Source organism: Pipistrellus hanaki (genome assembly GCF_964339955.1).
Source record: "Pipistrellus hanaki genome assembly, chromosome: 3".
NCBI classification, from domain to species: domain Eukaryota; kingdom Metazoa; phylum Chordata; class Mammalia; order Chiroptera; family Vespertilionidae; genus Pipistrellus; species Pipistrellus hanaki.
In genome coordinates this window covers 21,585,737-21,599,027 of record NC_140505.1, presented here as the reverse complement: position 1 = coordinate 21,599,027, position 13,291 = coordinate 21,585,737, and positions in this window count along the sequence as shown.

Sequence of the window (13,291 nt, the reverse complement as noted above, 5' to 3'; positions counted from 1 at the left end):
TGGGCTAGATGATGGCTTTGCTTCCTATTAAGCAAAAATAAAGATATTTGAAAAGTGTTTTGCTGCAATTATAAGATGTAAGGAGTGTTATGGTTCACTTACTTACCCTAGCTGGAGTCTGACTCAGCAGATAAGTGACACAAAAATGGGACTTGCTTCACCATAGATGGGTACAAGTCTGGAGGGTTAATTTAATTGGCCTTTGAGAAGGAATCTCAACAGAGTTTCTCTTCTGGCCTCCTTCCTTGGGACATACAATTCAATAACATTTTACACTTGAAACAATTAAGGACAAAAACTAAGTAATTGGATCTGTGGTCTTCTTTAAATAAGAATGCTACAAAAACAAGGTAAGTCCCAAAACCCAAGAGTTTGAAATGTTTCTCAGCAATCCATTAACACCCACAATAATAAGTTAACTTTTACAAAGCAACCCAGTGCACTCAAGTAGAGATGAATGCATGTACAAAAACACACACATGAAACAAAAACTTCAATCACACACAAAAACTTACTAACCTTACCACATACTAATACTGCTAGTCTATTTCATTAAGAAAAGAGTTGGGCTGTCAGGCCAGTATGGCTCAGTGGTTCAGTGTCAACCCATGCACCAAGAAGAGGTCAACAGTTTGATTCCTGGTCAGGGCACATTGCCCAGATTTTGGGCTTGATCCCCAACAAGAGGCTTACAGGTAGCAGCAAACTGATGTAAATGTTCCTTTCTCATCAATGTTTCTATTTCTCTCTCCCTCTCCCTTCCTTTCTAAAAATAAATAAAAATTTTTTTATTGTTTAAAGTATTACATATGTCTCCCTTTCCCCCAATTGACACCATCCCTGCCACTTCTGTCCACCAAGACAAACTCCCAATGCCCCAGTGTTCATGTTCATTGATTATGTTAATATGCATGTGTACAAGTCCTTTAGTTCATATTTTACCTCCCCCATCCCTGCCTTCTCTCTGAGGTTGGACAGTCTGTTCAGTGTTTCTTTGTCTCTGGATCTATTTTTGTTCATCAGTTTATGTTGTTCATTATACCCCACATATGAGTAAAATCATGTGATATTTATCTTTCTCCAACTGGCTTATTTCACTTGGCATAATTAAAAACATTTTTAAAAAGAGTTGGGTATAATAGCATAGAACTTTACATTTTAATTATTTTCTATAAGGAAAGATTTTTAAATCTTTGTTGTTGAATGTATTACATATGTTCCCCTTCCTCCCCCAACAACTTCTTCTAGCCCATACCCCCACCCAAGAACTTGTATGCATATATGCATAACCCATGGACACAAACAATAGGGTGATGAAGAATTTTACATTTTAAAGGGAGCTCAACATATCATGAATACAAAAAACAAACAAAACAAAAAAACTTGAAATAAGTAGTAGATAAAGAGGAAAGATCCAGAATCTAAAAAGTGGGGTAAACTCATTGAGGTGAATAAAAGAAATGTTTGAACTTTTATTCATATTTATTTATTAGAGGCCCAGTGCATGGATTTGTGCACCGATGGGGTCCATTAGTCTAGATTGCAGGGATCAGGCTGAAACCACCTCTCTGACGTCCTCTGAGGAGTCCCAGATTGAGAGAGGGCAGCTCTCAGGTGATGCAACCAGAAATGGGGCTCCCTCCTCTCTGGTTCCAGGTATGCTACCCAAAAACTGCAGCTACCAAGTCACTGAAGCTTGGCAGCTCCTGTGCTAAGTGTCTGCCCCCTGGTGGTCATTGTGCATCATACCTCCTGGTTGGATGGTCAAACGGTCGGACAGTTGCTTAGGCTTTTATATATATGATTTTAATTTCCATTAATGTGACTTATAATTACATATATGACTACTGCAAATGAATATAATATATAAGTAAAGGCAGACTGAATAAACTGAAGAATTTTGCTATTTTTTTTTTTTCCCTTTATAGGGTACTGTGATAAAAAAAAAAAAAAAAAAATTTGGAGAAAAAGGTATGGTTTATATGACAAAAAGAATTGAAAGGAGAAGAAAAGTCTGGGGCCATCTAGTTAGGGAAGTTGCCCAGAAAATAATAATATTTCATTTGAACCTTGAAAAATTAATTATATTTGACCAAGTATATGTGTAAAAGTTTTCATGTAGAAGTTTGGTATTCAGAGGCTCCAATTAAAGGGCAATGGTCATAGGGGATCTTTGAGAATCCCCCCAAAAATGGCAATCAAATCTTAAATTAAGACAAGCTACACAGTAAAGTAAGTGTGGAGAAAAGATCAGAAAGGCCTTCATTCTCTTAAAGACACTAGGGTTAGGGCACCAAGGATGTTTTCTGAAGCTCTCTGGTCCTGGGGCCTTGGGAGCTGTGATAAATATTATCATTTACTCATCCTATTTAATAAAAGAGTAATATGCAAACTGACCATCATTCCAACCCACAAGATGGCCCCCCCCATGTGATCAAAGATGACTGCCCCCATGTAGACAGAAGATGGCTGCCACAAGATGGACAGCAGAGAAGGGCAGTTGTGGGCAATCAGGGCAGCAATGGAGGACAGTTGGGAGGAACCAGGCCTTCAAGGGAGGGCAGTTGGGGGCAACCAACCCTGCAGGGGAGGACAGTTAGGGGTGACCAGGCTGGCAGGGGAGCAGTTAGGCATCAATCGGGCTAGCAGGGGAGTGGTTAGGGAGTGATCAGGCTGGCAGGCAGAAGTGGTAAGGGGCAGTCAGGCAGGCAAGCTAGCGGTTGGGAACCAACAGTCTTGTATTGTGAGAGGGAATGAGATCAGGCCTAAATGGGCAGTTGGACATCCCTTGAGGGGTCTCAGATTGGAGAGGATGCAAGCTTGGTTGAGGGACACACATCCCCTCCCCCCATGCATAAATTTTGTGCACCATGCCTCTAGTTCAGATATATTCCCTCTCATCTCCACCTGCTAAATGGCGCAGGAAGTCTATCTATAATTTCATGAATGTATTCCCATACTCCATTTCCTTCTTGGATTCTTCATTGTGGGGAGGAATGGGCATCAGAAGATCAGAAAAAAGGGAGGGTGAATATGTACTCCCATGTGTCTCCACTTGTGGCTACACACCATTTTAGACTGCCTGTGCTCTCTAATTTTGAGCTCCAGAAACTACTCTTTTCTAGCAGCTTCAGACCTGGAGTATAAGAGTTCTCTGTTGCTATTGATTTTTCTAAATCTTGCTTCTTTTGCAAAAATAAAACATGTCCTGCCAATTTGAGTGTGTTATCTACATTCTGGAATCCTAACTGATGGGTGGAAAACGGGGGAGGGAGGGTTGGATTTCTAAAAGACAGAATGTGAACTATTTCCTCTGAGCACAAGGCTGCTGGGCAGTGCAGGAAGAGAAATACAGGTTAGTTGGGGATGCAAATGAAAGGTTTATCAGGCCATTTTCTGAAGTAATCATATGGAGAAGGGTCATGAAAAAGCAAATGTATTCACTCTAAGGTATCATATCCAAGCTCTGAAGAATGAAGGAGAATGACCCAAGGGAACTTATAAGGTTCTGTCAATATTTAATTTCTTTTTTTTTCTTTTTTTTTTTTAAATATATTTTATTGATTTTTTTACAGAGAGGAAGGGAGAGGGATAGAGAGCTAGAAACGTCGATGAGAGAGAAACATCGACCAGCTGCCTCCTGCACACCCCCTACCGGGGATGTGCCCACAACCAATGTACATGCCCTTGACCGGAATCAAACCCGGGACCTTTCAGTCCACAGACCGGCGCTCTACCACTGAGCCAAACCAGCTTCGGCAGTATTTAATTTCTTGATCTGGTGGTTGATTCATAGACATTTATTGTATTTTTTTATTGTTGATTCTATTACAGATATCCCTCATTTTCTCCCCATTTGCCTCCCTTCACCCTATCCACCCCCATGAGGCCTTTATTTTTATAACTGTACATAAATATTTTATAGACTCTTTTGCATGTTTATCATATATAATAAAAGGTGAATATGCAAATCAACTGAAGGGCAGAATGACCAGTCGCCATGACACACATTGACCACCAGGGGGCAGATGCTCAATGTAGGAGCTGCCCCTGGTGGTCACTGCACTCCCACAGGGGAACCGCCACTGGTGAGTGCAGTGGCAGTGGCATGAGCCTCTCCCATCTCCACAGCAGCACTAAGAATGTCCAACTGCCAGCTTAGGCCCATTCACCAGGAGCAGGCCTAAGCCTGCAGTCAGACATCCCCCTAGAGCTCCCAAACTTCAAGAAGGGTGCAGGTCAGGCTGAGGACCTTCCCCCACCAACATGCACAAATTTCATGCACTGGGCCTTTAGTGTATTTCATAATCAAATACCTGGGGAAGGTGAAGACTAGATAAAACTATGGTGGACAATATCACCCATGATTCTTTCAATTTAATATTTGAATGTTCTATACACTATTTTCGGCTATGCAGTCTTCATTCTAGGATTATGAGCTATAAATGTTTATACTTTATTTCAGATATTCTCAAGATTGTGAAAAAGTGGTGTATTTTAGCTGTCAATATTTTATGAAACAATTTAATTAGGAAAAAAAAAATTGTGAAAGATTGCCCAGACTATTTTTGCTTCACTTTGCAAAACATTTTTACTTACCATTTCAGAAAAATTTGTGAGTCAGAAATGTTCTTAATAAGTAATTATTATCTTCTAAAAAGAGACTTTAATCATTTACAGGAAATTTTAAAGTTCAATGAATGCAATTTCAAAATTATTGGCAATTTGTGAAATAACCTTAATATGTCTAGCTTTAAAATATTTACCATATTTTTATTAGTCTGGCTTTCTAAAGCTAAGTAAGTTTTCAATTTTTTTGTTATTACTATAATGTAGAATGCTTATAAAAATCTAAGCAGGATAAAGTTTGGCATTATATTTGGTTTCAAAACAGAAAGTTCCCCTATATATGTGTGTGCATAAAGTCCCCTTGAAATTGACCTAATAATGGAGAATAGTTTCAAAACAGAAAAAAAAAATGTTTATTATACTCATTCCCTACTGAGAATATAAATGAGTTAGGAGATTATTATTAAACTTTTTTGAATTGGATCTCCCTGCCCCCAAAAACTCACATTTACTACTGTTAGTTTGATTTTAAAGTCAATGTGAATTCAGATGTGAGGAAGGAAATGCTTTATTCATATGAAATTTCTGCAGTGATTTATACATGAGTGCTTCAGGCAAAAAGTAAGATGAAAGCACTTTATTTCCCACTTAGAATTCTTTTCCACAGTTCAAAAGTAAAATTTCTCCTCAGTGTGGTTATTGAGTTTAAAGACACTTAAAGCCCTGGAAAAAAAAATCATGCAAGAGGTAGTCTCTGCTGGACTCAGTCCTTCTTACTTCAGAATTTGCCTCCAGCAGTGGTCACCAAGCTTTGGGACCTCATGGAGCACCAGTGGTCCACGGACCACCAGTTGGCGACTACTACTTCAAAGGTTTCTTTAAACCAGTGGTCACCAACCTTTCAGATCTCACGGACCATCAGGGGTCCACAGACCATCAGTTGGCAACCCCTGGGAATCTCAGAGGCAAAAAGGAATAGAGGAAACTAACCAAAAAGATTGGATCACTTTGATGTCTGATCTGTGGTGGGGTAGAGGGTTAAAAGAAGAAACAATGGTAGAATTGAATTTTGGAGAGTCTTAAAAACTAGATTTAAAATATAGCATTTTCACATACCCTGTTTCCCTGAAAATAAGACAGTGTCTTATATTAATTTTTTCTCCCAAAGTTGCGGTAGGTCTTATTTTCAGGGGATGTCTTATCTTTCCATGTGCTAGGTCTTATTTTCGGAGGATATCTTATTTTCGGGGAAACACGGTATCAATAGCAAATCATTAGTATGTTCTTGAGAAGTGGAATAATCTAATATATGTAGTGCTTCAAGAGATTTAATTTAATAGCAGTGTACCCATTGAGTTGTGTGCTTAGACACATTTGGAGTAACACACAACAGCAGTAACCTACACACAGGAGTAACCTACATACAGCCAGAAGGCCATAACATACTGTTTAAGGAGGGATGTGCAGGGAAAAACTTGAAAAGTAATTCAGAATTTCATAAAAGAAGAGGAAGACTTCTCCAGAAATATGGACATATGAGGAAATGGAAGAATAGAGCATAATTGCAAAGCTTCCAGCCTTCAAGATTGAAACTATGTTGGTCAGAGAAGGATCATTGGGAATGTGTTTGTCATTTGCATTTAGATTTGGATGAGAAAGGCCAGTCTGATTTGAACACGTGAAGTTTATAATGACCATGGAACACCCAACTAGACGTATTTAGTGGGTAGTATGGGTGATAATGGTAGTTACTATGTAAAAATGTTAATAGTGACTAATTATCCAAGGGAACCAGACTGAGAGAAGAGCAAAGGGACAAGAAAGATTTTTAGTGAAAGAGAAAAATGTGCCATGAAAGCAGTGTGAAGAAATAAGAAGAGAAATAGGAGAAGAAACAACATCAAATGCTATGGAAACAGAGATAGAAGAGTTTGAAGAAGAAGCTGGATACTAAACTCAGACCTTTCACCGATGACAGAAACATGAAATTTGAGAATAAGTTACCTTGGATGGAGCATTTCAATGGAGTGGTTAGGGTGAAAGTCAGAATATAGCAGTTAAAGGTAGAGCAGAGGGCATATCAATGAAGGTGTTGGATATAGATCACAGTAAGAAGTGAGCAGAGACAAGAATAAACTAGAAGATGTGAAATAGATTGCAGATACAGAAACAGTAGACTTGTCAGCAATGATTTATTTTAGGACGGGATTCTCAGGCATAGAAAACCTTTTGAACTTAGGGTCCAGAGTCTATATGTTTTGATAGATGACTTTGTAGGGTGCCTGATAATGTTGTAATCTGATTTCTGTTCTTAAGTTTGTGATTTAAAATTATAACTTTAAAAATCAGCTCACAATAATGAGGGAGAATGAAGAAATGCTAAAATAGTCTTTGCAAGCATTGTAGAAGGCAGTCTCACAACCCCCTTCTAACTGGTTAGTAAACCAGCATCTTACTTCCTGCTCAGACTGTGAGGTTAGACGAAAACCAGATGTGTTGTGACCTTATCAAAACCTACACACAGCCAGGAGGCCATAACATACTGTTTAAATACAGCCCACGTGTCGCTAATCCAGGCTCTCATTTTTCCATGATGCACCTAAGGGGCTGGGGCCCCGCCAGATGCAAAGGCCCCAGGCTGGGATTTTACAGTGAACATGTTTGCCTGTGCTTCGGAAAGTTCAGTCACAGAGTGGTCACTCTTCAACACTGAGATGTTTCACCTTAACGTAAGCCACCAGGGGAAGTCTGACATATACTTTTTACCTTTTTCTATTTTCTCATAATGAAAAGAAGAAATGGAGATGAGATCCTGAAAGGTCAACTTTCAGAAACTGAAAAAGACAAACAGAATAGTGTTTGTTTTTTACAACATGACTCAAGTAATAATAGACTCCTGCCACTTCCCTTGTGGTTCAGTTCCTCCATCCAGTGTATCTCTCATTGGAAATTTTATATTTTTAATATTTGGCTTTGACATTTTTCTTAATTTGTTTCCATGGCTTCTTTTAGACCACCCTGGAAATATTTTTATTTTCTTACACACGCGTGCATGTATGCACACACTCACACACACACACCACTCTTTCTCTCTCTGATTTTAAAGACTTAGACTTCAAGTCATAATTCAACAAACACCAACTGTGCCCTTGTCAGTCATTTATTTTTGATTTTTTTTCTGAAAGTAATATAATGGCTTTCAGAGAAAAATCATACAATTTAAAGGGGAATATTTACATTGAAAAATATAAAGAAAAATAAGAAAAATGCCATATTCCACCATTCATATACAACTAATATTAACCATTCATTAGCTACTTCTTCATGCATATTTATAAATATATGTGTTTATATTTTTTCAAAATAGAACCATACATATTTTCTATATGTGCTTTCTTTCAGTCAGTATGCCATGAATAAATTTTAGGTCAAAATTTATCCCTACATTATAATTTATAATAGTTGTATCATATTACATAATAATATACATCCACTGCAATTTTCCTAACTAGTCTCCCAGTGATGGTAATCTATTTTATACTTTTTTCTCCCAAATTTCAAGAAGCGAATATATATATATATATATATATATATATATATATATATATATACCGAATGGCCAGATTATTATGCATACAGAGATTATAATAATCTGGCCACTCAGTATATATATATATTTGCTTCTTGGAATTTGGGGGGAAAAAGTATAAAATAGATTACCATATTAGTCTTTTATTATATAGGATATACACTGAATGGCCAGATTATTATGCATACAGAGATTATAATAATCTGGCCATTCAGTGTATATCCTATATAATAAAAGACTAATATGCAAATTGTCCCCTCAACCAGGAGTTCAACCAGCAGGTAGGCTAGCCAACTGCTCATGTCCCCTCCACCTGGCCAGATTGGCAGGACCCCACCCATTCATGATTCAGGTATCTGGCCTCTAATATCTCTAATATATATATAGAGGCTTGGTGCACAAAATTCATGCATGGGGGGGAGGGGCTGTCCCTCAGCCCAGCCTGTACCCTCTCCAATCTGAGACCCCTTGAGGGATGTCCAACCACCCGTTTATGTCCAATCCCAGTAAACGGGTGGCTGGACGTCCCTCTCACAAACCAGGACTGCTGGCTCCAAACCACTCAGCTGCCTCAGCCTGATTGCCCCTAACCACTTCTGCCTACCAGCCTGATCATTCCCTAAACACTCCCCTGCCAGCCTGATTGACACCTAACTGCTCCCCTGCTGGCCCGATTACCCCTAACTGTTTTCCCCTGGTGACCTGGTCACCCTTAACTGCCCTCCCCTGACAGTCTGGTTGTCCCTAACTGTCCTCCCCTGCAGGCCTAGTCATCTCAAACTGCCCTCCCTGCTGGCCTGATCATCCCTAACTGCCCTCCCCTGCAAGCCTAGTGCCCCAACTGTCGTCCCCTGCAGGCTTGGTTCCCCCCAACTACCCTCCCCTGCAGACCTGGTCCCCACCCCCCCAATTGCTCTCCCCTGCTGGCCTGGTCTCTCCCAACTACCCACCTCTGCTGGCCTATTTCCCTCCCCAAATCCATCCTCTGCTATCCTGGTACCCTCCCTAACAGTCCTCCCATGCAGGCCTGTTCTCCCCCAACTGCCCTCCCTGAAGGCCTGGTCCCCCTGAAATGCCCTCCCCAGCTGGCCTTATCTCCCCCAACTACCCTCCTCTGCTGGCCCGGTCACCCCAACTGCCCTCCCTGCTGGCCTGATTGCTCACAACTGCCCTCCCCTGCAGGCCTGGGTCCTGCTCTCTTGGTCTCCCCCAACTGCCCTCTCTTGCTGGCCTGGTCACCTCCAACTTCCTTCCTCTGTCAGCCTGGTCAGTCCCTACTGCCCTCATCTGCTGGCCTGGTCATCCTTAACTGCCCTCCCCTGCAGGCCATCTTGTGGAGGCCATTTTGTGTCCACATGGGGGCAGCCATCTTTGACCATATGGGGGTGGCCATCTTGTGTCTTGGAGTGATGGTTAATTTGCATATTACTCTTTTATTATATAGGATACACACACATACACACACACACACTGAGTGCCAGACTATTATGATCTCTGAACACATAAATATATATTAAAATACCTTGGTGGCTGCAGTGACTGGCAGTGGCTCCAGCAGTTGGGTGATGGGGCTGGCGCCTTCCCCTGATCAGCCTGGTCGCCTTCCGCAACGAAGGCCAGATTGTAGCTTAGGTCCACTCCCAATGGGGAGAGGGCCTAAGCCATCAGTAGGACATCCCCTGAGGGCTCTCAGTATGTGAGAGGAGAACCTCAGCCTGCCCCCTCTCACAGGTATGTATGCAAATTAACCACCACCTTTGTTGGGCTAATTTGCATACTCACTCCGATTGACTGTCGATGTAGCAGATGTATGGTCAATTTACATGTTTCTCTATTATAGGTAAAATATATAGTTTTCCATTTCTTTCTCTTAGTAAGATGGCAATTCTTTGACCTTAATGCATTGTCTTTCTACTCTAGATTGGTTTAAGAGACCCTGAGAGTAAGTGGCCTTAATATGAAGATACTTCATGGAAGTTATATTTTATGTTCTGTTCTAGGCAGATCACAAAGGATCCAAGGATAGAAATTGCATGCAGGCAGATTATGGTTTAACACTCATAGATAGGTCTAGAAATAACTGAAATAACTATTAAATAAATGAGAGAATATAGATCTAAAAATGTGCAGCCAGTGACATAGCTCAATAATTGTTAAAACAAATATAATTATTATAATGTAATTATGAAAGGAATTGCTTCATTAAGTGGTACCGTATTTTCCGGCATATAAGACAACTTTTGAAATGAAAAAAAGTCAACCAAAAATCGGGAGCAAAAGACCAAAATTGCACAAAAATTACCTGCAGATCTTGACAGCAAAGTAAGTCTTTTCTTTGAAGTGGGGGGTAGTCTTATACAGCGAATATAGGCCTAAACCTATGTTTTAACTGTAAAATTAGGGGTCGTCTTATACCCCGGAAAATACGGTAAATTTCTAGGTCTTTACTATGTTTGTACTAATGCTGGATAATTGTCAGCAATTACCAGACACATTTTCTTAGGTAGATGTTTGAGCAAGCTGACGTCTTATATATGTCACTCTCCTCTAATTTTACGACTCCAAAGTGGAGCAAATATTGAACTGTAGTTTAACCTCACTGACACTTTCTTAAATCCTACCTCACTTCTCCCCCGCAACACAACCACAAAAACAGGTATGTGTGCTTTAACAATGGACTTCTGAACAATGTAATTTTGGCAGATTCTTAGCAGGTAAACAGAGCAAGATATTTGGAGTCAGGGAAGTCTTTCAGAATGCCTATTTAAATCATAGCTTTTCTAATATTTATTAGTTTCCAACTTACATTTCATGGGTTTCAAATGGGAATAATTAGCCCCCGTTATGACCATCACATAGACTCATATCCAGAGTTTCAATCCACAAAATTTTCTGGTTTGGAAGGTCAATGAATGGATAAAGAAGAAATAGTAATGGGAAGAAATATGCGTATTCCACAATATTACATTATATCGCCAATTACAAATCTTGAGAAGATAGGCTATATTAGACATCTGGACACATGTAATTAGAGGATGTCAAACAAAAGCATGGAGGTTGAGGGCAACATAGAAGCCTTGTTTTAATAGTGAATTTCTCACAACAGCCTCCAGAGCAGCTGTCCTTTCCAGAAAGCATCACTGTCCACCTCCTAGGAACCAGGACCTGTCTGTATGCATGCAGAGTCTCAGATACAATGTTCTTAGCCTTGTTCAAACAAATAACTTCATGGAAAGTAGTACTATTCCACTAAGAAAATAAGGCTGCATTATTATAGAATGAAGATTTGTACTTGAAAATTTAATATTTCACAAAGTAGAAAGTTTCTCAAATAAACTTTCACTTTTTAATAAAAGAAATAGTGTCCTCACATAAGAAGGAAAACACACATACTTTTCCAGAAGCCAACTTTTTGTAGCCCATTATTTGCCTCTGAGCCAATCTTGGAAGAATTTGCTAAAATAAAAAGGAAACAAAATATGTGCAAGTTCTTTGAAAAGATAAAGATTATCTTTAATGATGATAGCAATGGATAGTCTTCAACATCACTGTTCTCAGGTATGAGAAAGAGTTCAGGAAAAGAAAAGTTCCCTTGAAAGATAAAGAGTTTGCATTTGCCTATAGCTCTTGTCTCATTTTAAAATTATGCCATGCCATACCCTGAAATAATGTGATTCTCTCTCTCTCTCCTTTTCCCTCCAGAATATATGCAATGGTTTTTCATAGCACATGGCTAGTGCTTTTTAGTTGGCATACTCTTACCTTGAGGGTTATTTTCAAGTGTGAAGTACTTAAATATCTAAGATAAACCATTTGCCTACAAACTGGATTTTCTGGAAATTTTGGTAAAAGAAAGTCAGAATCGTTATAATCATGAAAATAGACATTATGGAGTAGAATGCGGTATCGATATACATTATTGTATTTGTAAAATTATCCATATAAGTTGTTATATAATTTCAAAACTTTCCCTTTGTAGTCAAGTGAGAATAGGAGAAGCGACATATTCTTGCCAGCCTCAGGGATACTTTTGTGGAAAATGTTGAGACAGTAACCTAAGAGTAGAGCACATACTTTCAGCTGGTATTTAAAATCCTTCATAATGTGGTCTCAATATTCCTCTTTTCCACTAGTTTTCTATCTGAAATCTGAATACCAGCTGGCATGTCCACCCCATCATCATCCCTCAGGCATGCCAAGCTCTACACAATACCTTAACCAGTCACTCTCCCAAGATGTTCCTTACCGATACTTCTCCCTTACTTCTGGCTTTCAACGCTCAGCTCCAGTATACCCTTTGCCAAATCCCTTGGTAATTCTCCTTTTATCACTACCACATCTATATTTTCTTTCATGGTATTTTCCATTAGTTGAAAAATACATTGTTTGGTTTAAAAACATACAGCTTCTTATTTGAATTTTATTTATTGTCTTCCCAACTTAGGCTGATTATTCCTAGAAGGAAGAACTTTTAATCTTCTTCATGATTCATGACACAGTGTCAAGCACATTAGTAACATAGGTTGTGATACATGGTAAACATATTAGAGGTCATTGAATATGAATTTCTCATTTTAAAACTTAGGAAGTAGAGACCAAAAGTAAAAAAGTGACCGCTGAATGAATGAATGAGAGAAAAAAAAATGACAAAACTTGAAGGATAACACAGAAGAGTGATTTCATTGAGTCTCTCTCCTTTTAGTTTTGATAAGAGAGCAGTTTTGCATAAAGCCCTCTAGTAGATAAGAGAGAAAAAAGGAGACAGACAGAGTGACTATCACTATACCCAGTGGTATATAGATTAGGTCAGAAATATGGAATTTTATCTCATGGAAAGGATTGTTTCATTGATTTCATTCTGGCCACTGGGACTCTTTTATGTTGATCTGAAGGATGTATGGTATTTCCTGAAAGCAGAAGGCATTATATTCTTGTGATTTCCTTCTCTTACACTGAGCAGTAGTTTGGCCTTCGTTTTTAGCATGGGTTTATTTTTGCAGTGTTACCCAATTTAATTGCAAAACCATAAGTCCCACAACAATCCTCTGAAGATTTCTTTACAATTTTCTCCTTCTTAGATAGTGACTAAATTTGTTTGTTCAGGTGTGTCAAACCGCCTTGATTTAGTGTGAT